Genomic DNA, 23,832 nt, shown 5'->3' on the forward strand with positions numbered 1-23,832 from the left:
ACGGTTGGTGAGGGAGTTCTAGGATGAAATGTTTGAATAAAGAATCTACAAAGCTATGAAGACAAAGAAGAATATCATGAAGAAAAGCTACAAAGTATAAAAGATTCAATCAAAAGTAGTATTTATTTCTATTGTAATTTTCTTTTCTAGGTTATTTTATCATATGTATGCTTGGGGATTTAACCAAAAATGACTTGAGGATAAGAAAGTTTTCTGGGGATGGATTCGGAGGGATGCATAAAATGAGCAATGTTCAAAAGAAGTGGGCGAGTGTTTATGAGGATTGTAAGTATTTAGAATTGAGGGGGGTCCTTAGGAAAAATTTTAGACACAAATGCATGCGTTGCGGTCTTGGCATAATGGCTGGGTTCGATTTGGATTGTCTTATATGATATTGGTGTGATAAAATTCAGTTTTGCTTGGGGGCAAGCAAAAGTCAAGTGTGGGGTATTTTGATATGGGCTTATTTAGTCATAGAAATCATTCATTATCTTATTAATTATTGTTTATTTTATATCATTTTATGGACAAAAGGTACTTAATTAGCTTAATATTTCAGTTTCAGCAATAAAAGACATGCTCGGGTGAAAAATGAAGAAGATTGAGTGATTGGAAGCTTGGAGATTGAAGACTGAAGAAAGAAGGATGTTGTTGGACAGCTTGACCCCTCGTCAGTGTTTTGTCCATATCTCATGAACCGTAACTCCGATTAACGAGATTCAAAATGTTCTGAAAACTAGACACAATTTCGGACGACTTTTATGTTTTGAGAAAATGCTGATTCCAAACGGACTCGACGAGTTGACCATCAACTCGACGAGTTGGTCAGAAGTTTCGCGATTTTTGACTTTGACTTGCCGTACACGGGATTTTAAGTGATGGACTGTCACACCCCCAAACCAAGGATGGCGGAAACGTCCGGGGGTGGAGGACTTCATGTATAGTATCACAACAACGAGTATAATAGTGCCCAAAGTAAATACAACCATCATAAATATAATTGAAAAAGTTATACAATAGTATGTGTTTACATGTTTCCAATCAATTACACTTATGATGACAAAAATGAAATGTTTGACGATTTAACGTCCCATCCTCAAAAGCGGTTGATTTCCTGTTTCACTGAATTCCTGAGAATACAAGTAGTTTGAAAAAGCATCAACAATTAAGTTGGTGAGTTCATAAGAGTTTTATTTGAGAAAGAAGCTGTTTTCCTTGTAAAAAGCGATAGAGTATGATTTCATAAAATTCAATATTTTCTTTATTAAACGCGAAATGAACTCTCCTATGCTATGCAATAATGTACCCTAGAAAGACCTGTAGATTCCTTCTATAATCACCCAGTGTATATAAGTTATATAAAATTTAAGTTAAATAAACGGTCGAATATAATGGGTCTGCCCTAGGTCCACAACCAAACAAGGAACAGGAAGTAAGGCGGGCCCACCAATTCTAGGTCGATTGCGACTAGATTCTTATATAACTCTAGCATATACACTTAGCAATTATAGTTGAAGTCTAACAATTCTAGATGAAATGTAGTTTTGATAGAAATATGTTTCCAAAGAAAATCCAATATTTTCCTTATAAAAGTCATGTAGTCCTAATTGTTAAGACAGAGAATATGTGTGTGTTTTGTGCTTATAATGTTCATAATGGGAATGTGTTTCCAAAGAAAATCCAATATTTTCCTTATAAAAAGTCATGTAGCCTTAAGCGTCAAGACCGAGAATATACAAGTATTTTTCCATACTTAGAGTAATTCATGCAAGTTTAAATCGGCATAAACTCGTTTAATTTAGAAGTAAAACCCCTTTTCAAAGTAGAATTTTTTTCCTGTAAACTTGAAAGATTGTTAACTTCCTATGTGAGTCGCTATAACCATACTACGACAGAATAACCTGCTTACGACATTCTTCAGGCGTCGGAATCGAAATGACACTTGTCACCCCCGATCGGCCGATCGGACTTATGCAAGTAGCATGGGTGTGGGTTGTCAATCCCAATATAGATCTATACACAATTATCACGCTCTCCCTACAAGAGACTCTGGTTATAACTAATTCAGGATTTTCTGTGGTACTTAAGAGTACCCCGAAGGAGAATGTCTCACAACTTACGTTAACTAGTTTACATATAATTTTGAGTATAAAACCTCTTCCGTGGAGGAAGTGAAATCACCTTTTATGAAAATACATTTGTGATATAAATCCATAAACTATTACTATTATAGTTTATCAAGTAGTATATGAAAAACCCATTTGTTTTGAGAGTAAAACTTTTTCCATGTAGTATGCTTTTATCGAAAATTCATAAACTATACTTAATGTAGTTTATTATATGTGTTCGAAATGAATGGAGGAAAAACCTTAACATGAATGACTAATTTCTGTTTATGATGATAAACTAACAAGAATGCATCCAAACATTGAGAAACTTATCGTTATGCACTTTGCTCAACATACTACAAAGTGTTGTTAATATGGTAAACTATGTAACTAGATTTTATCCTTTCTGCACTGTTTTGAAATCATCATATAAAAATCATACGAAGTCGAAAACTAACTCCGTAAACTCTGAGAGTTTAGAAAATGTGTCTAGTTTATTCATAATTTTTATTATGATTTTTAGAAGTCTCTAACTTATGTGAAAGTGTTCATAATCACAGACTGGTCCGAATTCGTTTCTGAAATGATAGACAGCTTTGTAAAAATCACCATAATCGTAGAAAAATCATATGGAGATGTGAAAGTAGTCATTTTAAAGGTATAAACCTGAACTACTTGCATATTAAACAGTTTTGAAAGATATTAAGTTTTAGTTGGGTAAAACAGTTCGTGAACAGGTCACAAATTTTGTGTTGTAAGCTGTCAAGTTGAGTTTTGAATATGTTTTGGTATTTTAACTTGTATTCCCCCCTGAAAACTGAAGAAAACTAGAAAATATAGGGGCATGAACTCACCTTGAGTGATTTCTTGAAGAGTGGAAGGTTGAAGATGATGAGTTTCAAGTCTAGATCACTTGATGAACACACGAAGTTTTGGATGATCCTAAGAACGATTTTTGGTGTGAAGATATGAGTCGTTAATCCAAGAGTGTTATGAAAACATGTAATAACACTTGAGTTAGAAGGAAATATTTACCAATAAGTGAATAAATGACTCAAGAATACATCAAAAGTGTGGCTGAAAGTTGAGAGAAAAGAGGCCCTCTTGATGGTTTAAGAAGTGTATAATTTTGATGGTGAAGTAAAAGATCAAGGGAATCCTAGGCATTTCCTTATATGGAGGGTTGCTGGAGCAAGTGGCTAGGGTGAAGGGATGTTTGCCTTGGTTTGTGTGATGTGGATACGGTTGGACCAATGAGAAAGTGACACATAGGAGGCAAGTGGGCACACTTGACCCACTTGTGGTGTAGAATACTCTTCTTATTGTAAAATAATGATTTATAATTAATAAATCCTTGAAAAATAATTAAAATAATAGTTCTGGGGGTTAAAAATGATAAAAATATGAATTTGGTGAAAAAATCCCATCAAAAACGAGCTTAGGAGGCGAAAGTAGTCGAAAACCGGACAATAGGGACCGAACCTGCGAGGTTCGGCTCTTAGGAGTGTGAGAACTGAGAGGGAACCGAGAGTAGGAGGGATGACCGAAGGTCCGAAGTGGGGGGGGGTGCGGGGGTCTCGCATGGGAGCCGAAGTTCGGTCCTCGCTGCTGAGCTTCGGTCTGCTGAGGTTTCGGTCCGAGATGCTTCTGACACTTTCGGTTCTGACACTTTCGGCTCATAAGAGGTTCGGCTCCTAAGAGGGGTTTCGGTTCCTAAGAGGAGTTTCGGTCCTATATAGCTGTTTTTCGAGAAATCTTTCCGTTTTGCGTGATTTTTGACCAAGTTAAGGGTCGGGATGACCCGGATGACTACAAAAAGTTCGAGAGAGATTTTGGGAGAGATTTCACATACTTGGAGAGATTTCACATACTTGGAGCGATTTGGGAGAGATTTCACATACTTGGAGAGATTTCATATGCTTGGAGAGATTTCACATACTTGGAGAGATTTGGGAGAGATTTCACATACTTGGAGAGATTTGGGAGAGATTTCACATGCTTGGAGAGATTTCACATACTTAAAGAGATTTGGGAGAGATTTTGCATGCTTGGAGAGATTTGGGAGAGATTTCACATACTTGGAGAGATCTGGGAGAGATTTCACATGCTTGGAGAGATTTCACATACTTAGAGAGATTTGGGAGAGATTTCACATGCTTGGAGAGATTTGGGAGAGATTTCTCATACTTGGAGAGATTTGGGAGAGATTTCACATACTTGGAGAGATTTGGGAGAGATTTCACATACTTGGAGAGATTTAACCTTGGCCATTATTATCGCATAATCTCGCAAATGCAAGGTTTGCGAACCCCTTTATGCTTCGTTAATGATCGTTTTAAGTCCCCGAAAGGGTCCTTAGTCGTGTTTTGATGCGTTTAACTCCATTTTTAAGGTTTTTACATTGTTAACACATAGATTCTTCGAGACACTTGAATTTTTTACATAAAGATGCACATTTTTATACATAGAATAACTTTTAACATACAAGTACTAGTTAAGTTTGACCGGTTTGACTTGTTGACTTTGACTTTGACTTTGACTTGAATTTGACGGTTGTCACATGGACTCGCCGAGTCGGCACTGGACTCGCCAAGTAGCCCATGTTTTCAGAATATATATATATAGAAACGCTTCTCATTCGAACCCTAACGAATGGGGGAACCCTTGGGGGTTAATTTGCGACTGGAGGTGCAGCTAGAAGCCCTGGAACTCGTGGAACAACCCTAGCTTTCAATTTTGAGAAGATAAAAGGCAATTTAGGTTTACTCTTTACTTAATCTTTTGTTTGAACTATGTGTAAACTATTAGATTTCGTTTTTGATAAACTTTCTGCTCTAATCATGAGCTAAAACTCATATATTCTGTTTAGGGTAGATGAATTTATGACCATGTGTTGATTTTTGTGGTTGGATTAATTGAAATTGGTGAGTTTGTTTTGTTAAGCTTGTTAAAGATCCTCATGTGTTAACAACAACTATTTTCTATTAATTAGCTAAGTAATTAAGCTGCATGAACATCTCTTAACTGCTTATCTCATGTGATTTATGTGAACACATTGTCATTTGCCTAGGAATAATGAATGTGAAACTAGGGTTAACTAGAAAATAGGTAAATTAATGTGTGAGCCTTGTGTGACAAACCATCAACAAGAGGTTAATTGAATTAGTAATTTGATTAGCTAATTACAAGTCTTACTTAACCCGAATCAATAGTCTAGGAAACTCATTAGTTTAACCAATTGGCCAATGTTTGAATTAATTTGTTTTCTAATGATTAGTAATAGCGAACGTGAACCTAATCACACTAATCGGTAGCCAATAACGAATAATCCATTGCACTTACCATAAAATCAACCATAGGAGTAAATGAGTCGAACCTAAACAAAAGTCTTCTCCATTATTGAATTTAGTGATTGTTTATTTGCTTTAGCTGTTAGTTGCTTAAGTTGAGTTTTATTTCATTGTTAAGTTTCTAGTCTTGCAAAACTAGAGAAACCCCCCTTTCTATTACTTGTTTTATTTAGATAATATTAGCATTTATTTTAATTGTTTACCGTTCCCTGTGTTCGATACCCTACTTGCTTGAACTATATTACTAATCGATAGGTACACTGCCTTTCGTGTGTTTATTTTGTGTCTAAGTTAGTAGGATTAAAACTAGTTGGTTTCACACACATCAAGTTTTTAGCGTCGTTGCCAGGGAACGGTTCAAATAGTTAATTTTATTTGCTAATTGTTATTGTTTTTATTTTATTGATTTTTTTTATATATAGTCTATTTTTTATTTTTATTTTTATTTATTATGTATTTTCCAAATCTCGATGCTTTTGATGCTTTTCTTGAGGAAGTAGTACAAGAAATTGAGCAAGAAGATGAGGAGTATGACTCAGATGAAGATTTGAAGAAATTTGGAAGATGGTTAGATAACATCTTGCCCAACAAACAAGAACAATCTGAGTCACAAGAGCTAGAGTTAAAAGATGAAAAATTTAATCCAGAAAAAGATTTGGAGGAGCTGGAAAGATTGCTAGCATAGAGGTCAGATGAAGAACAAGAAAAACCTAAGTTGCAGGAACCAAGTTGTGGTTTGACCATTAGTATGTTTACTATGTGGAATTTCAAGCTAGAGTAGGGCTAAGGATACCATCAGGAGTTGCATGATAGAATTGCCTGATTTGTGTGATGCCTTATAGCCTAGGATGATGTGATGCTTATATTGCTTGAAATCGAGGTTGACTTTGTTAATTGCTAAATGTATGCTTTCAAAGTTATATACGAGTAGGAATGCATAGCCCTAGAATGATGAATTTTGCCTCATTTCCTGTTCCTTGTTTGATTGTCGACTTAGGGAAGAAACTTTATTTGACAGTCTATGTGATCCTATCTGTGTATAACTTGCATACATAAGGCAACCTGCGAAATTGATTAAGGTTTCTGGTCTAGTGAGAGTTGAAGGAATCCTAAGAAGAATCTAGAATGTATATGTGCTATGGTATATGAGTTATGTTTTGAGTATAGTTGGGTGAATTGGAGGTATCAGGTTTGGACTTGAGGAAGGTACAGGTAAGTGTGGAAGGTAGTATTGGGCCCGTACTACCGAAAGCACAAGACTTGTACCTGAAACAAGGACAGGCCTGAGAACTCTAAAGAGTCTGGCAAAAAAGATTCCCTTTTTAATTTCATACTAAATATATATTTGTTGTATTTCAGTTGAGGATGGTGATGACTACACGAGGGGGATCAGGTTTAGGATCAGGGTCTGGTTCCGGTTCGGGTTCCGGTGCGGACCCAATTGATGAAAGTCTGCACGAGCTCATCGCAGCCGAGGTTACTCGTGGCATCCTTGACGCTACCCCAGTGATTTTCGGTACCTTCAAGGAAGGGATCATGGAGATTATGGAGGAGCGGCTCAGGTCTTTCCGAGCCAATATTGATGCGGGTCAGATTGGGACTCGAACTCCCTCGTTTCGAGTTCAAGGCGTATGGAGCGCCCGGGTTTTTTAGGGTTAAGGACCCCATAGCTAGCCGCTACTGGATCGCTAACATGGAGAATGCATAGCGCACAAGCTTTTGTCCTGAGGCAGAAAAAATGAGATTCGCATCCTGCATGCTGAGGGACCGAGCTCGGGATTGGTGGGAGGAGGTGACTCGTGAGGTGAGGGCAGCTGGAGCGACGGTGATAACTTGGGAGGAGTTCGTTCAGAATTTTGATCGAGAGTTCACACCTTCTATTGAGGTGCAACGGTTGGTGAGGGAGTTCTAGGACCTTCACCAGACCACGGAGACGGTAGCGGAGATCACTGACAGGTTCAGGGAGAGAGCATTGTTGGTACCGCAGTACGCTGCGATTGAGGAGATGAAGAAGACGAGATATCATGCCATGCTAAGGGATGATATTCGGGTGTTTTTGAGCGTTTCAGGGTGCAAAACCATGAATGACATGGTGGACAAGGCCTGGGAACGGGAAAGTGAGTTGGAGCTCCGGACTAAGCGGAAGTCGGAGCAGGTTCAGTTAGCAGTGGGTCAGGACAAGAAACCTAAGACCTATGACACTGCCAGCAGAGGCCAGCAGGGCCGAGGCCGTTGTGCCAAGTGCGGCAAGCCGCACAGTGGGGCCTGTCGAATATCAGGCCCAATATGTTTTGCTTGTGGCCAACCCGGCCACATGAGCAGGGAGTGCCCCAAGAAGGGCTTGATTTGCTTTCACTGCAACTAGACCGGCCATAAAAAGGCCGAATGTCCGAGGTTGACTGGTGGAGCAGTGGTGACACCTGCACCAGCCACATTGAGGATTACCAACGGCCGCCAGGGCAAGGCGGAGGCTCCTATAGTGAAGAGCAGAGCATTTCAGTTGACCACTAATGAAGCCCGAGCAACTCCAGATGTAGTTACGGGTATGTGTTTTAACCTTATTCTTATTTAATATTTTCTTGTGTGCTCACCCCTGTCATGATTATGTTTAAGGACCTTTTTGGTCAATGGGTTATCGGCTCATGTGTTGTTTGATACGGGGGCTACCTTATCCTTCGTATCTCTTGCACTCAGCAAGAAGTTTCGAGACGCACCAGGGACTTTGGATTCCCCTCTGGAGGTGGAGATTGCAGATGACCGCATTGTGAGTGCTACGAGGGTATACCGAAGATGTATTTTGAACATGTTTGGTGAGAGGTTTCCTATCGATTTGGTACCGATTCCTTTGAGGGGATTGAAGGTGATCATCGGGATGGACTGGATGGGGCCCAATGGGGCCTTGATTGATTTTTAGCGAAAGCTAGTGAGAGTTTGAACCCCAAGTGGGGGAGAACTGGTCATTTTGGGTGAGAGAGTCTCACATGGACCGACTCTCTGTTCAGCTGCGAGGGCTAGGAGACTCCTCCAGCAAGGTTGCTCCGGGTTTTTGTCTTACGTTTTGGATACACGGGTTAAGACCGCACCAGAGTTGAGCAGGGTACCCATTATACGAGATTTTTCCGATGTCTTTCCCGAGGAGTTGTCGGGACTGCCTCCCGAGAGACAGGTTAAGTTTCGGATTGACTTGATTCCCAGTTCGGCTCCTATCGCCAAGGCGGCGTATCTCCTAGCCCCGCCTAAGACGTAAGAGTTGTCTACGCATCTGCAGGAGCTGCTAGACAAGGGTTTTATCCGACCGAGTAGTTCCCCATGGGGAGCACCGATCATGTTCGTGAAAAAGAAAGATGGGACATACATGATGTGTATCGACGACTGAGAGTTCAACAAGCTAACGGTGAAGAACCGTTACCCACTTCCAAGGATCGAGGATTTATTCGACCAGCTTCAGGGTGCTTCATGATTTTCAAAAATTTGATCTTCGATCAGGGTACCATCAAATAAGAACCAAGGACGAGGATGTATAGAAGACAGCCTTCAGAACTCGCTATGGTCATTATGAGTTCGTGGTAATGCCATTCGGGCTCACCAATGCACCTACAACATTCATGGATCTCATGAACCGGGTTTGCAGGCCGATGTTGGATCGGTCTGTGATTGTCTTTATTGATTATATCTTGGTCTACTCTAAGACCAAGGAGAAGCATTTACGAGAGGTATTGGAGTCCTTGAGGAGGGAGAGGCTTTATGCCAAATTCTCCAAATGTGAGTTTTGGTTATGCAAGGTGCAGTTTCTGGGGCACATCATCAATCATGAGGGTATTTTAGTAGACCCGGACAAGATTGAGGCTGTGATGCGTTGGGAGATTTCAAAGAACGTATCTAAGATCTAGAGTTTCTTGGGCCTTGCGGGGTATTATCGGAGGTTTATTCAAGATTTCTCTAAGATTGTGGTACCATTGACTCGTTTGACCAAGAAGAATGTGACCTTTTGGTGGGGTTTGGATCAGTAGTTGGTCTTCAAGACCTTGAGACAGAAATTGTACGAGACCCCGATTCTTGCATTGCCGGAGGGATTGGATGATTGTGTGGTGTATTTCGACGCTTCTATCTCGGGTTTGGGAGCCATCCTTATGCAGAGGGGACATGTGCTTGCTTATGCCTCAAGGCAGCTGAAGCCTCATGAGGCAAATTACCCCACTCATGATTCAAAATTGGGGACAGTGGTGTTTGCCCTCAAGATTTGAAGGCATTACTTGTACGGGGTCTGATGCACTATTTACACCGATTATAAGAGTTTGAAGTATTTGATGGATCAAACGAACTTAAACATGTGGCAGAGGAGGCGGTTAGATGTGGTGAAGGACTATGACTGCGAGATATTTTATCATCCCGGGAAGGCCAATGTGGTGGCAGATGCCCTGAGCCGTAAGACGGCATGTGCTCAGACCCGAGATATTTGTTTGAGGATAACACTCACCTCCCCATTGATGGATATGATTAAGGAGGCCCAGATAGAAGGATTGAAAAAGGAGAATTGGAAGACCGAGCGGATTAGAGGGCAAATTTTGTTGTTTACTAGAGTCGGTCGGGGATTGTTGACTCGGTGTGGTAGAGTTTGGGTTCTGGCATATGGTGGGATGAGGTAGAAATTTTTGGAGAAGGCACATAAGTCCAAGTTTTCTATTCATACGGGGGCCACAAAGATGTGCCGAGATTTGAGATTGAGTTACTGGTGGCCTTGCATGAAGCGGGAGGTTGCTTGGTTCGTAGAGCGGTGTATAACTTGCAGGAAGATCAAGGCCGAGCACCAGAGACCTCACGGAAAAGTTCATCAGCTACCCATCCCCATGTGGAAATAGGAGGAGATCACTATGGACTTTATCACCAAGTTACCCAGGACGGCGCGAGGCATGGACTCCATTTGGGTTATTATAGACAGGATGACCAAGAGTGCTCAATTTATTCCGATTTCTGAGAGTATATCAGCCGAGAAGTTAGCGGATATTTTTGTTTGGGAGGTGGTAGTCAGCCATGGAGTGCCGGTATCTGTGGTCTCGGATCGCGATGTTCAGTTCACCTCCAGGTTTTGGAGGAAGTTTCATGAGGAGTTAGGCACTCAACTACACTTCAATACAACTTATCACCCCCAAACCGATGGGCAAAGCGAGCGGACGATCCAGACACTCGAGGATATGCTTCGATCATGCGTTCTAGATTTCAGAGGGAGTTGGGATACTTACTTTCCGCTAGCAGAGTTTTCCTACAATAATAGTTATCATGCTAGTATTCACCGACCCCCATTCGAGATGTTGTATGGAAGGAGGTTTAGGACTCCGGTTTGTTGGGGGGAGGTTGGCCACCGGGTCATGGGAAGCACCGAAGTGGTGCTTAAGACCACCGAGTTGATTCAGTAGGTGCGTGACAAGCTGCGAATCCGTTGAGTCGTCAGAAAATCTATGCGGACCGACGCCGATCGGATCTCGAGTTTCAGGTGGGAGATTTCGTATTGCTTAAGGTGTCACCTTGGAAAGGTGTCATCCGCTTTCGGAAGAGGGGCAAGATGGGACCCTGATTCATTGGTTCATTCAGGATTTCTGCCCGTGTGGGCAAGGTTGCTTATCGGTTGGATCTCCCCGATGGGCTGAATCAGATCCATAACACCTCCCATGTATCTCAGTGTCATATAATGTTGCAGTTATTTCATTGGATGATATTCAGGTGGATGAGAGCCTGAACTATTTTGAGAAGCCCATTGCAGTCCTGGATAGAAAAACTAAAGCTCGTCGTAATAAGGTGGTGAAGCTAGTGAAGGTGCAATGGCAACACCAGAAGGGCTCCAAACGGACTTGGGAGTCGGAGGACGAGATGAGAGAGCATTACTCGGATCAATTTGCGTCAGCAGACTTCGAGGTCGAAATCTAATTCAAGTGGGGAAGAGTTGTAACATTCAAAAATCCAGGTATTCTGTTTATTCCCTTGAAGTATTTTATTTTTGTCAATTATGGACCCTCCGTACGCTGGGCGTACATATGTGTACGCTTAGCGTACTCTTGTGCATGCATCGAGTGACTAAGGCTCGTATGCGGGGTGTACGGGGCCGATGACCAAAACCCTAATTTCATGGCATGTACCCTATTTAAACACACTTATATCATTTGGACCAAACCCCAAACAACCTCCATAGCCTCTTTTTGTCTTAAACCCTATCTTTGCAAAAGAGTGTGAGTTTTGAGCCTAAACGTGATTTTGGTGGCCATTTTAGTGGAATTGCAAGAAGAAGAAGGTGGTGTCCAAGCTTTGAACATGGGAAGAGCTTGTGGACTCTGCATCTAGAGTATCTTGGAGAGCTTTTAAAGGTAAAAATCTTACATCTTGCTAATCCTTTTTGTTAGTTAAATTAGGGTTTTGTAGAAGTCCACTTTTGAGTCCATAAGTCCTCTCTTGTGAGTTTAGGCAACTCAAGAGGTTAGGAAGGTTAGATCTGAGGTTCTTTGGCTTGGTTATAGACTAAAAATGCTAACTTGATGACTTTTATGGCTCCATGCATGAGTAAAGGTCTTTGGAAAGGTCTTAATGTAGTAGAATGGGTTGTTGGGATCATATATGGCAAGTAAGGGCATAAAGTTGCCAACTTTATGCCTTAGGACCTTAAAAACAACCAAGATATGGAATTTGGGCAAGTTGTCTTTATGCATTAAGCACATAAAGCTTTGGTGCAAAGCAGCTTGTACGTTGCGCGTACACCTCACAAGCTTTGTATGCTAAGCGTACTGAAGAGGTATGATAAGCGTACGCTCCTAGTGGGCTTTGGGCCTCCGATGGATTTTTGAGCCTTTTGGGCCCTAACTAACTTTGGGTCGAGACTTTTTAGTTTAGTGGGCCTTTATATTTATTATTGGGCCATTGATGTCATGTTTGGACCTTTATGGGCCTCGTGGACCATTATTAATTTGGGCCTTGGATGTTGGGCCCATTATGGGAGGGAAGACCATTGGGCCTTAGTGAAGGAGTTTGGACTTAGGAATTGATCCTATGTTTTAGACTCATGGATTGATGCTAATTAGGGTAATCGTGTTTATTTAGTGTGAGATTACCGAACCAGCAACCGAGCAGTATTTTTACCAGCAGTCTGAGGTGAGTTCTCTCACTATATCAATGGGTCGAAGGCACCAATGTCGGCCCATCAGATGACAGATCACATGGATAGTTTTTATGTATTGTCTGTTTGTGTGAAGACCATGGGGGAGCCCATGGCACATGGATATCAGACCATGGGGGAGCCCATGGCATTCCAGGTAAAGACCACGGGGGAGCCCATGACACTTGGATATCAGACTACAGGGGGGAGCCCATGGAATTCCAGGTCAAGACCAGGTGGGGGGAGAAGCCCCTGGCACTTAAGACCATGGGGGTAGCCCATGGCAACTATATTTGTTGCATGGTATTATGTGGTTGTATGTTGAGTGATATTTTGGGAACCTCGCTAAGCTTTTGCTTATAGTTTATTTGGGTGTTCAGGTACTTCCGGTATGAAAGGGAAGGGCCATGCTTGATGACGCAACATTCACTCTCCAGCACTTTCCGCATTTATCTGTTTTGACACTCGTATATTTGATACAATATGATATACTGAATTTTTGGGAACAAATTATTATTGTATTTCTATTTTTAAAAATGAAAAATTTTATCTGGTTTTCGGGCTGTGACAGTTATCGCGGTAAAAATTATAATAGCGGTAATCAGCTGCTATTTGAAATCATGGTTGTTGTGGTGGTATAGTGGTGGTATAGCCTGTGTTGCAAAACTCGGCCTACTCGGCCGAGTACTCGGAATCGGCCCCTGCCGAGGCGAGTTCTATGAACTCGGCAAAAAAACTTGGATTAAGTCAAACTCGGTTAAAACTCGGTCAACATCTCTCTAACTCGGGCCTACTCGGTCTTACTCGGGCCTACTCAGTCAACAAAGTCAAACTCAGCCAACTCGGTCAAAATCGGTCGAAGGGTCAAAATTGTCTTAAAAAGAGAACAAAATCAAGAATTTCAAGATTAATGTGTATAATACACTTGATGATTTATTATTTAACACATACATGTGATTCTTACTCTCTCTCTCTCTCTCTCTCTATATATATATATATATATATATATATATATATATATATATATATATATCATAAATTTTCAGTAATTATTCACGAAGTGAGACAATTGTGTGTATTTCAGCTTTTATGTATTGATATTTATCTAATTTTGTTATAGATTTCAATCAAATTATGATTTTAACTTATGATTTTGAAATATAGAATTTTCCTAAAAATATTTCTATATGAATTACCGAATCCGAGTACTCCCCGAGTACTCGCTACTCGGCAATCGACCGAGCAAGTACCAAGTAGCGAGTTCTACAACCTTAGGTATAGTGCTTTTTTATATTATGTTTAATTTGTATATTGTAGGAAATCTGGCATTGGATAATCCAATGGATCGAGTAAGGTCGCTTTCCAAACTAATATTTCCACCATATGCCCGGGTTACAGGAAATGTAGCTTTGGACAATCCAAAGGGATACTTGTGTATCATGGCACAGAAAAACAAGCAAAATTGATAGAATATTCTGAGTTTGTTTGAGAAGAATAAGAGCTGAGAATAGTTGTTTATTACTCCATTAAGGAGTCGTATTTATACTTGACAAATTAGGGTTTTTATCTTCTAAATTAATTAGGATAATCATGTATTTAATGGCTTAATCAATGGTTACCAAAACTGACAAAATTTTTCTATCTTACCATCGCCACGAGCTCTGCCTCTTGGACGCCGCTAGGGGCGCAACCCCTTGACCCCCGTCATTCTATTGTACCGACTTATCATTTGATCTTATGTGTGCATGCACTCCTCATTCGCCAAACATATAATATAAAGTACAAATAATAAGCCCTTTAGCTCACATATTAATTCAAATTACACAAAATGTTTGGTGACACCAAAATTACCAATAAGATTCTCTTTATTTGTTGAATTTCTCATATTGCCTTTATCTAATATATTTTTATGCATACATATTGTTGGTTTTTGAAGAGAAAACTAATATTTCTGATGTTTTTAAAAACTATTATAAATTCAATAATAATATCAGATTTTTTTAATGTACTTAAACCTTGATATTATTTTCAAACTTTTTTTTCAGATGAAATGATGATACATAAAAATGTTTCACATTTTTTCATAAAACTTTTATGATATTCCTCTATATATGCTATAGAGGAATTGAGGGATTGTTAATTAGCATTACAAATGTTAGAAAAATAAATAATTTGAAATTTGAAAACAAATATGATTAAATAAAAAAAATATTTAGTAAACTAACTTTATTTTGTTTCTTAAAACAACTTGAAATCATCCAAATATTTATTATGAAGTAACTCTCTAATAAGGTAATTATCTTTGTGCCTTAAAACTACAAATAATTATTTAAGATTAATAAGGTAATAAAATTAACTTTATTTGTATATGTAGATGTCTTTAATAACATCTGTGTTATAGAACTGTTGTTATTACCTTGTTGGTTGTGCAACAAACGATACATGTCCTTTGTGCAAAACAAATATAGGCTACATAATACTTGAGGTTATCATAAGTATTCTTTCAGTGATGTTACGTGTTATACAAGTCTCTCTCTCTCTCTCTCTCTCTCTATATATATATATATATATATATATATATATATATATATATATATATATATATATATATATATATATATAATGGACCCTAGTCATATATAACAAAGATAAAGAGCATCTAATTAATATATATGCAAATATTAGTGTGATTATAGCACTTGTTTTTCAATAGGTATCTGAACACCACAATTTCAACAGAGCAGTATTGATAAGCTTCTTGTTCATGGTCAGTCGCTGCTACAACATTTCAAATATTTTGGGACTTTTTCGGAGATTTTGGTGATCTCGACCCTTCATGGAGTACAATATCCAAAAAACGAAAATAATATTTTATATGTATCGATAGTAAGTGATTTTTGACTAGTTAATTTTAAAAGTGAATATAGGATAACAACATAAAATAACATTATTATTATTATTAGTATTATTATTATTATAAATGAGGTCATCAATGTTATCTATAGCCGACAAAGAATGTGATTGATCCATGTTGTTTATGGCTTAAACTATTTATCAGTTGTATAGAGATAACTCAAAGAGGGGTCGAGAATTTTTAATGGTAACTATTTCCTATTGTTCCATTCAAATTAATTAGTTGAGAAATAATTTTAAATATTTTTTTTGTATATTGATAGAGTCCAATATTTGTACTTGAAAAGAGGAACTATGGCAACAGTGAACAATCACTGAGGTGGCGGCCTTGGTGACTTGGATAGAGGAACTATGGCAACAGTGAACAATCACTCAGGTGGCGGCCTTGGTGACTTGGATGCGGCAGACTATGTGCACCTTATCCATAATTATATTTAATTTAAGACTTTTGTTAAATGGTTGTATCTAATTTCAAGACTTATGTAATTATAGATGGTTGTAAGTAATTCCAACATATGATGATACCTAATTTGAATATTGATTGTTTGGTAAGATTAGTTAATAGTTTTAGTTAGGAATTAGAAACTGTAGTATTTATGTATATACTAGTAAATTCAATTTACTAGTATATAAATAAAGACTATAGTTTTAATTCACAACTAAAACTATAACTAATCTTACCAAACACACAATTCTCAAATTAGGTACGATCATATATTCGAATTATTTACAACCTTCTATAATAACATATGTCATCAAATTAGATACAACCATTTCACAGAAGTCTTGAAATTAAATAACTATGGATAAGGTGCACAAAGTCCGCCACCTCCATATCACCAAGGCCGCCACCTTAATGATTGTTCATTGATGTCATTGTTCATCATTTCAAGTCCAAATATTAGACTCTATCAATATACAAGAAAAACATATTTAAAATTATTTGTCAACAATTGAATTTGAAAGGAACAACAGGAAATAATTTACCGATAAAATTTCCAGATTCCTCTTTGAATCATCTGTATACAACTAGGGATGTAAACTAGTCGAACTTCACACTAATCGAGCCAACCTCGATAGAAATTACTAAAGCTTGGTCTCGAGCTCGAGCTCGTTAAGGGTTTGGAGGCTCGAGCTCATGAAATATATATTAATATTGGGATCGGCACGTTAAGGCTCATTAAGGCTCGTTTGTCCATAAAACGCATTAAATCTGGATCGATTTGTTAGTTTTCATATTTTACTAATATATAAGTAATAAATAATAATATATAAAATAAAAGTATATTATACAAAAGTTCATCTAAGCTCGTAAGTGAAGGATGGAGATCAGTCTCGTTTGTTAAATGAGCTTTATTCTAGGCTTGAGCTCAGGCCCGAGCTCGTTAAGGCTCAGCTCTTTTCGAGCTTTTAACAATCCGATCCCATGTAGCTCCTAAGTAGCTCGACTCGTTTACATCCATATATACAATTAATACCAAGTTTAAGCCATAAGTGATATGAATCTATCATATTCGTTTTCAGCATCAGATTTACCTATGTCAGCCTACATAAAATATTAATTAACATATATATATATATATATATATATATATATATATATATATATATATATATATATATATATATATATATATATATATATTGTTTTACTTTGTTATCCTATGTTTATTTTTAAAATTAACCACTCATAAATAACTTACTATCAAGACAAAAAATCTTTTTTCGTTTTTTTGAATATTGTGCTCCTCGAAGTGTCGATAACACCAAAATCTTTGAAAATGTCCCAAAATATTAGAAATGTTGCAGTAAGCATAGACGTGGTCAATAGGAATATCAATATTGCTTTGTTGGAATTATGGTATTCATATTGAAAAACAAGTGCTAAAATCACACTGATATTTGAACATATGAATTATGTGTTTTTCATCTCTGTTGTACATTTTATATATATATATATATATATATATATATATATATATATATATATATATATATATATATATATATATATATATATATAATAAAAGTATATCATACAAAAGTTCGTTTAAGCTCGTGAGCTTAAACAAGCTTGTAAAAGTAGGATGGAGATCAGACTCGTTTGTTAAATGACTTTTATTCTAGGCTCGAGTTCAGGCTCGGGCTCGTTAAGGCTTGACTAATTTCGAGCTTTTAACAATCCGATACCGTGTAGCTCCGAAGTAGCTCGACTCGTTTACATCCCTATATATAATTAATATGGAGTTTAAGGCATAAGTGATATGAATCTATCACATTCTTTGTCAGCATCAAATTTACATATGTCAGCCTACAGATAACATTTATATATATATATATATATATATATATATATATATATATATATATATATATATATATATATATATTGTTTTACTTTGTTATCCAATATTTATTTTTAAAACTGACTACTCATAAATAACCTACTATCAAGACATAAAATCTTTTTTCGTTTTTTGGATATTGTGTTCCACGAAGTGTCCATAACACCAAAATCTTTGAAAATGTCCCAAAATATTAGAAATGTTGCAGCAAGCATAGACGTGGTCAAGATGAATATCAATATTGCTTTGTTGGAATTATGTTATTCATTTTGAAAAATAAGAGCTAAAATCACAGTGATATTTGAACATATTAATTATGTGCTCTTCATCTATATATATATATATATATATATATATATATATATATATATATATATATATATATATATATATATATATATATATATATATATATATATATATATATATATATATATATAGAGAGAGAGAGAGAGAGAGAAAGACTTGTATATCACGTAACATCATTGAAAGAATACTTATGGTGGCCTCAAGTATTGTGTAGCATTTACTTGTTTTGCACAAAGGACACGTGTCCTTTGTTGCACAACCAACATGGTAATAGCAACAGTTCTATAACAAAAATGTCAATAAAGACATCTACGTCTAAATAAAAAGATAATTTTATTATCTTATTAATGTATAATAATTGTTTGTAGTTTTAAGGCACAAAGATAATTACCTTACTATAGATTTGCTTCATAACCAATATTTGGGTGATTTCATGTTGTTTTAAGTAACAAAATATAGTTAGTTTACTAAATGTTTTTTTTACTTAATCATATTACATCATATTACATGTTAAATTTTTAATTATTTATTTTGCAAACATTTGTAATGCTAATTAACAATCCCCGATAACCTCTATTACAATAATAGAGAAATAACATAAAAAGTTATAAAAAAATGTGAAACATTTTTTTAAGTATCATCATTTAAAATTTGAAAAAATAATGAAAATCATACCAAGGTCCACATACATTGAAAATATCTGATATTATTATTTCATTTATAATAGTTTTTAAAAACATCAGTATTAATAACTTTCTCCTCGAAAACCAACAATATGTTATGCATCAACATATGTTAGATAAAGGCAATATGGGAAATTCAACAAATAAAGAGAATCTTATTAGTACATGGGCAGTAGGGGATTTTAGGCATTTAATATGATTAAGATTGTTATGTTAAATAGTATAAGAGGGTAGTGGGTAATTGAGAGAAGTATCTATCTTTTGTGTAAAATATAGAATTATTTTCTTAGGGAGAGTGGCTTTCTCGAATCAACAATCTATTCTTTTTGTAATCTTTTGGTTATTATTAAGTATTATCAATCAATATTAGAAGCAATTTGTTTGTTTTCTTGTTATTGAATATGTTATTATAAGCTCGTTCGTAACAATTGTTATTATAGCATGGATCCTAGAGCTACAGTTCTAATAGAGAAAGCACTAGAAGAAGAATGAAAAGAAGGAATGAAAGAACTACATTATACCATGGCAGAGATGCAACAAAACCTCAATGAACAATTTTCTCATATTATAGAGAAATGGACAAAGAGAGCGGAGAAATGTAGAATTCTTCATTCATCAAGTTCATAATATCTTGAGATGGAGAATAACCATTCTTAATCTGAGGAGGAGGAGGAAGAAGTATCAGAAGATTCCAGCCATTCCGGCCACCTGTCTCCACCATCGTTCCTACCGGTATCAGAGAATAGTAACGTGGTTGCAACTCAGAGTTTAAGAACGTTTAAAATGTCTTTGTTCGATGTTAACAACTTTGATAATTGGTTTTTTAGGTTGAACGATGTTTTTTATCAACTGAGAGAAGATGTAATAACCGTTTTTCTTAAGTTCGTATTTGATCTATGATTGTGAAATTAGTTAGAATATTATGTGTTGTTTTGATACAATATGAGTATTTGATTTTGAAAATATAAGTGTAGTTTATTAACTAAATGTGTAGAAAATACATTGTCACTATGCCACGTGGCAAGATTGAAGCCACGACGTGGCCGATGTGACATCCCAAAATTCACGGGCAACTAGACAGGATGGTGTGGTCGACGTGGCCGATGTGACACCCCAAGATTGAAGCCATGACGTGGCAAGATTGAAGCCACGACGTGGCCGAGGTGTCTAAGCTCATAACTATAATTGGTATGTACTTGATTTGATAGTAGCATTGTCCTTTTGGGTTGCCTTCACATTGGCAACTAGACAGGATGACTATTGAAGAGAGAGGTTGAATTTATTATTTGGATTAATAAATTGATGTATAAAATGATTTATTAATATGTTATGTAAATAATATATTAATTAGAAATAATATTATTAATTAGTATTTAATCATAGATTAATTTGGAATTAATTTTGGGATTAAAGGAACTGATTAAAAGTATAGGGGTTGTTTTGTAATTATTTGATAGTTGGGGTTTTGGGCTCTTGGATCACCCTTGTTGGGGTAGGCCAAAAATCCCTAAAATATTTCTAGAGGATTTTGTCCAAGCCTCATGGAGGGGAGTCCATTGGCTGCTTAGGCCCTAAGCTAAGGAATTAGGGTTTCCACCTCAAAACCCTAGCTTTGGATCTAAGCCACCTCAACTATAAATAGAGCCCTCGCCCTATGAGTTTCGGCCAAACTTATGTAACCCTAGAAGAGCCGAAACTTTGAGTGCATATCCCCTCTCTCCTCTCTCTCATAATCATCATCTTGCCCTAGTGTGTTTGTGAGCCATTAGAGGTACTACACTTGTGGTACTCTTTCTCAAAGCTAAAGATCTTCAAGGAATCATTGCTTTTAAAAGGTATGTGATCCAATCCTTCTTATGTTGATTTTGAAATTATTAGATGCATGTTAGGATTTATCGTTTTGTGTTCAATGCTTGTATGTCTAATAGTGAAAACATAGATCCTCAAATTAGGGTTGCATGCACACATAGGATTGTTTGCTATGTATAAAACACATCAGTGAGTACATATGGTTTTCAACCCACAATAATATAATTATTATGTTTAATCATCAAACAGTTAACCCAACTTCTCATCCTCATTCTCTTCTTTATTCTTAAGGATCTACCCTAAGAATCATATATTCTTCATTCATTCAAGGATTGTCCTAAGGAATAGGCACGAAGTCCATCGCTGCCAGGGTTTATCTAATAGTCACTAAGTCCATAGCCGCCGATGTTATCTGTTAGACACTAAGTTCATAGCTGCCAATGTTCATCTATAGGGCACTAAATGCATAGCTGCCAACATTCACTTATAAGGCACTAAGTTCATAGTTGTCAGGGTTTTTAGAGTACATCTGGTGAACACGTAGTTCAAAAACACCTACAGGTTGCAAGCCTGCTAGCGTTGCAGTAGAGTGTCTAGAATAGTCTGTGGTCGTCATCTATACTCTGCTAGATGACTGGATCATCGTTTAAGTCAAGGTTTCTCATCATCTTTCACCTCTCAACATCTATATCATCTTTCATCTACCCATCTTTACCCAATATATTTATAGGTATAAAAATACATATACAGTTTAAATCAAGTAAAAATTAAATACTTCATATCTATGTGTAAGATGAAAGTAACTATGAACTTACTTGTTAAAGTGATGACTCGAAATTTGGGCAGCGCTTCGCTTCTAACAATTTTCTTTTCCTTCGACGAAACCTAGTATTATCATTACTAGATTTTAGTCTAATATTTATTGAGACGAATTATTAGTCTAGATTTATCATTAACTCAAAGTCTACTTTCATGATCTATCAAGTAAGGAACAACCATGTAGGATCATATCGGAGGTAGTGTCCGTTTGGAAAACGAAGTATAGTGTTTGGAAATCCCATTTTAAACACCTCACTAAATCACAACTTAGACATCATCCATGTAAGTAGATCAATCAGTATAACGACTTGAAATCACTGATAAATCTTGTTTATAGGTTCATAATAACGATAATGAACTTAAACATAAGTTATACTTAAAGTAGGGTAAACATAACTCACTTACAAGGGGGTTTAGCGAGGAACAGGGCTCTGCGCGGGCAGAAGTTGAGCCGAAAATTCTTCTTCTTAGAGCCTTCTGGTGCTTCGGGACTCACTACTAAATCCTAAGGACTAGAGAAAAGCCGTGAGGCTTTGGGGAGGTTTGGGAGAGAAGTTAAGAGAAGGTGTGTGGAAATGAGGTGATTTGCACCTCTATTTATAGGCTGGAAATCAAGAAACACGGTGTGTTACTGAGCCCAACACGTCGTGTTGGGGTGCCAAGTGTCACGATCTGATGCCAAGGAGTGGGAGGAAGTTGTGGCTTAGATGGTGCAACGTGTCACCTCCGGAACTTAACCCCAAAATTAATTATCTTCTAAATTTCGTAACTTTCGCATACGAGCTCCGTTTTTTACGTTTTTTATATCCACGCGTAGGTAGTGACGTAATATACAACTTCCGTTTAGACTCTATCGGCTAATTTTGACTTTATTTTTAAAGTTATATTTTAACAGGCTTAGACAGTTAAAGTCCATTAAAAATTCATAACTTTGTCATCCGACGTCCGTTTTTTACTGTCTTTATATCGTTGAGCTCCTATTAATAAAATCTTCAATTCTTATTTAGGTTGTGTCGCCTAAAAATCGATCAATCTAAAATTTGATTTCCGGGTTGTGCATTGCTAGGCGAAATCTTAGAAAAATCATAACTTCCTCAAAAGAAGTCAGATTTGGACGTTCTTTTATGTACGTTCTCGGTTTAATGTATACTATGAATTTCTTTTAGGTCGCTAAGGCTAAAAAATATTTCGTCAAAAATTCACTTTTTACGTTACGCGGAGTCGTGCCGGTTTTGTAGCAAAACTTCGACGAGTCATAACTTCTTCGTTTTAAGTCGGATTTCAACGTTCTTTATATATACGGAATCCTTGTGACATATACTATAATTTTGGTTAAGATTATTTATGCTAAATATTCTTCTATCAAAAATTCATTTTTAACGTTTATTATCTCTAAATTGACTAACCCGAATCTGCGGGCGTTACAGGCGACAAAGAAGATTCAAGTTACGTAAGTAAATAATCGCAACAATGTACTTTAAAGATACCACGATATGGATAGAGTCTAGCGACGACGTGGAAAGTAAATTACTCTTTATTATTAGTGACGGATCAAATATTGTTGCATGAGAATAATGTCATAAGAGATCCTCCACGACGTGGCCGGTAAAATGCCATGATGTGGCGACGGAACGAACTTAAAAAAGTATGATATGTAAACAGATCAATCCAATTAAACACTTCCATAACACACTCTAAGGTGTGATTTTCACACACTTAAGCTCTAGAGGTTCGATTTTAAGGAGATAAAGAGATTCAAGCTTCAATTTTGGTGGATCAAGGTAAATACTGCTACTCTTAATCATTAATTTTGGATTTAGGGCAAGATTTTGAAGTTATTGGTGAAACCCTATATGAAGGGTATGATTTTATATCATGAAATTGAGTTAGAGGCTGATGTCATATAGCTTAATTACATACTATTCTAATGATTATGAACCTTGTATGTGAAATTCGAAGATTGATATGAGAAACCAAGTTCATAGGATTTAGGGTTCATATGCGAAAAGTGTGACCGAAGGAATGTCCTTAAGTGATAAAATATGATATATGTAACACCATTCGTTATACCCGCCATTAAGCATTATAGTGGTGGGTGTCACATCATCACCACTAACCTTCACTAAACATATGAGATACCTACCACTAAACACACAACTCCACCTCATTTTTTTTAATTAAATTTAAATAAAAAATACATAAAAATCATATAATTTTTTTTAAATACTATTTTTTCATTAATTTAAAATACCAAATTACATTAAATAAAAACTAAATTAACTAAAATAAAAAAATAAACAAAACACTAAAAATAAAAATTACATTAATTAAAATAAAAAAAATTAAAAATAATATTAA

At 36.7% G+C, this 23,832-nt stretch overlaps 1 long non-coding RNA gene across 1 annotated transcript in view; it reads right to left on the reverse strand.

Moving 5' to 3' along the window:
* Positions 1-1,023: 1,023 nt before the first annotated feature.
* LOC145118531 (uncharacterized) overlaps positions 1,024-23,832 on the reverse strand; it is a 30,994-nt gene continuing 8,185 nt past the window's right edge. Inside the window, exon 3 of the long non-coding RNA XR_013713347.1 lies at positions 1,024-1,130. This is a non-coding gene — a long non-coding RNA (uncharacterized LOC145118531). The remainder of the gene's footprint in view (positions 1,131-23,832) is intronic.

This window comes from Lactuca virosa, chromosome 6 (assembly GCF_052849685.1).
Source record: "Lactuca virosa cultivar CGN04683 chromosome 6, Lactuca_virosa_CGN04683_v6, whole genome shotgun sequence".
Taxonomy (NCBI): domain Eukaryota; kingdom Viridiplantae; phylum Streptophyta; class Magnoliopsida; order Asterales; family Asteraceae; genus Lactuca; species Lactuca virosa.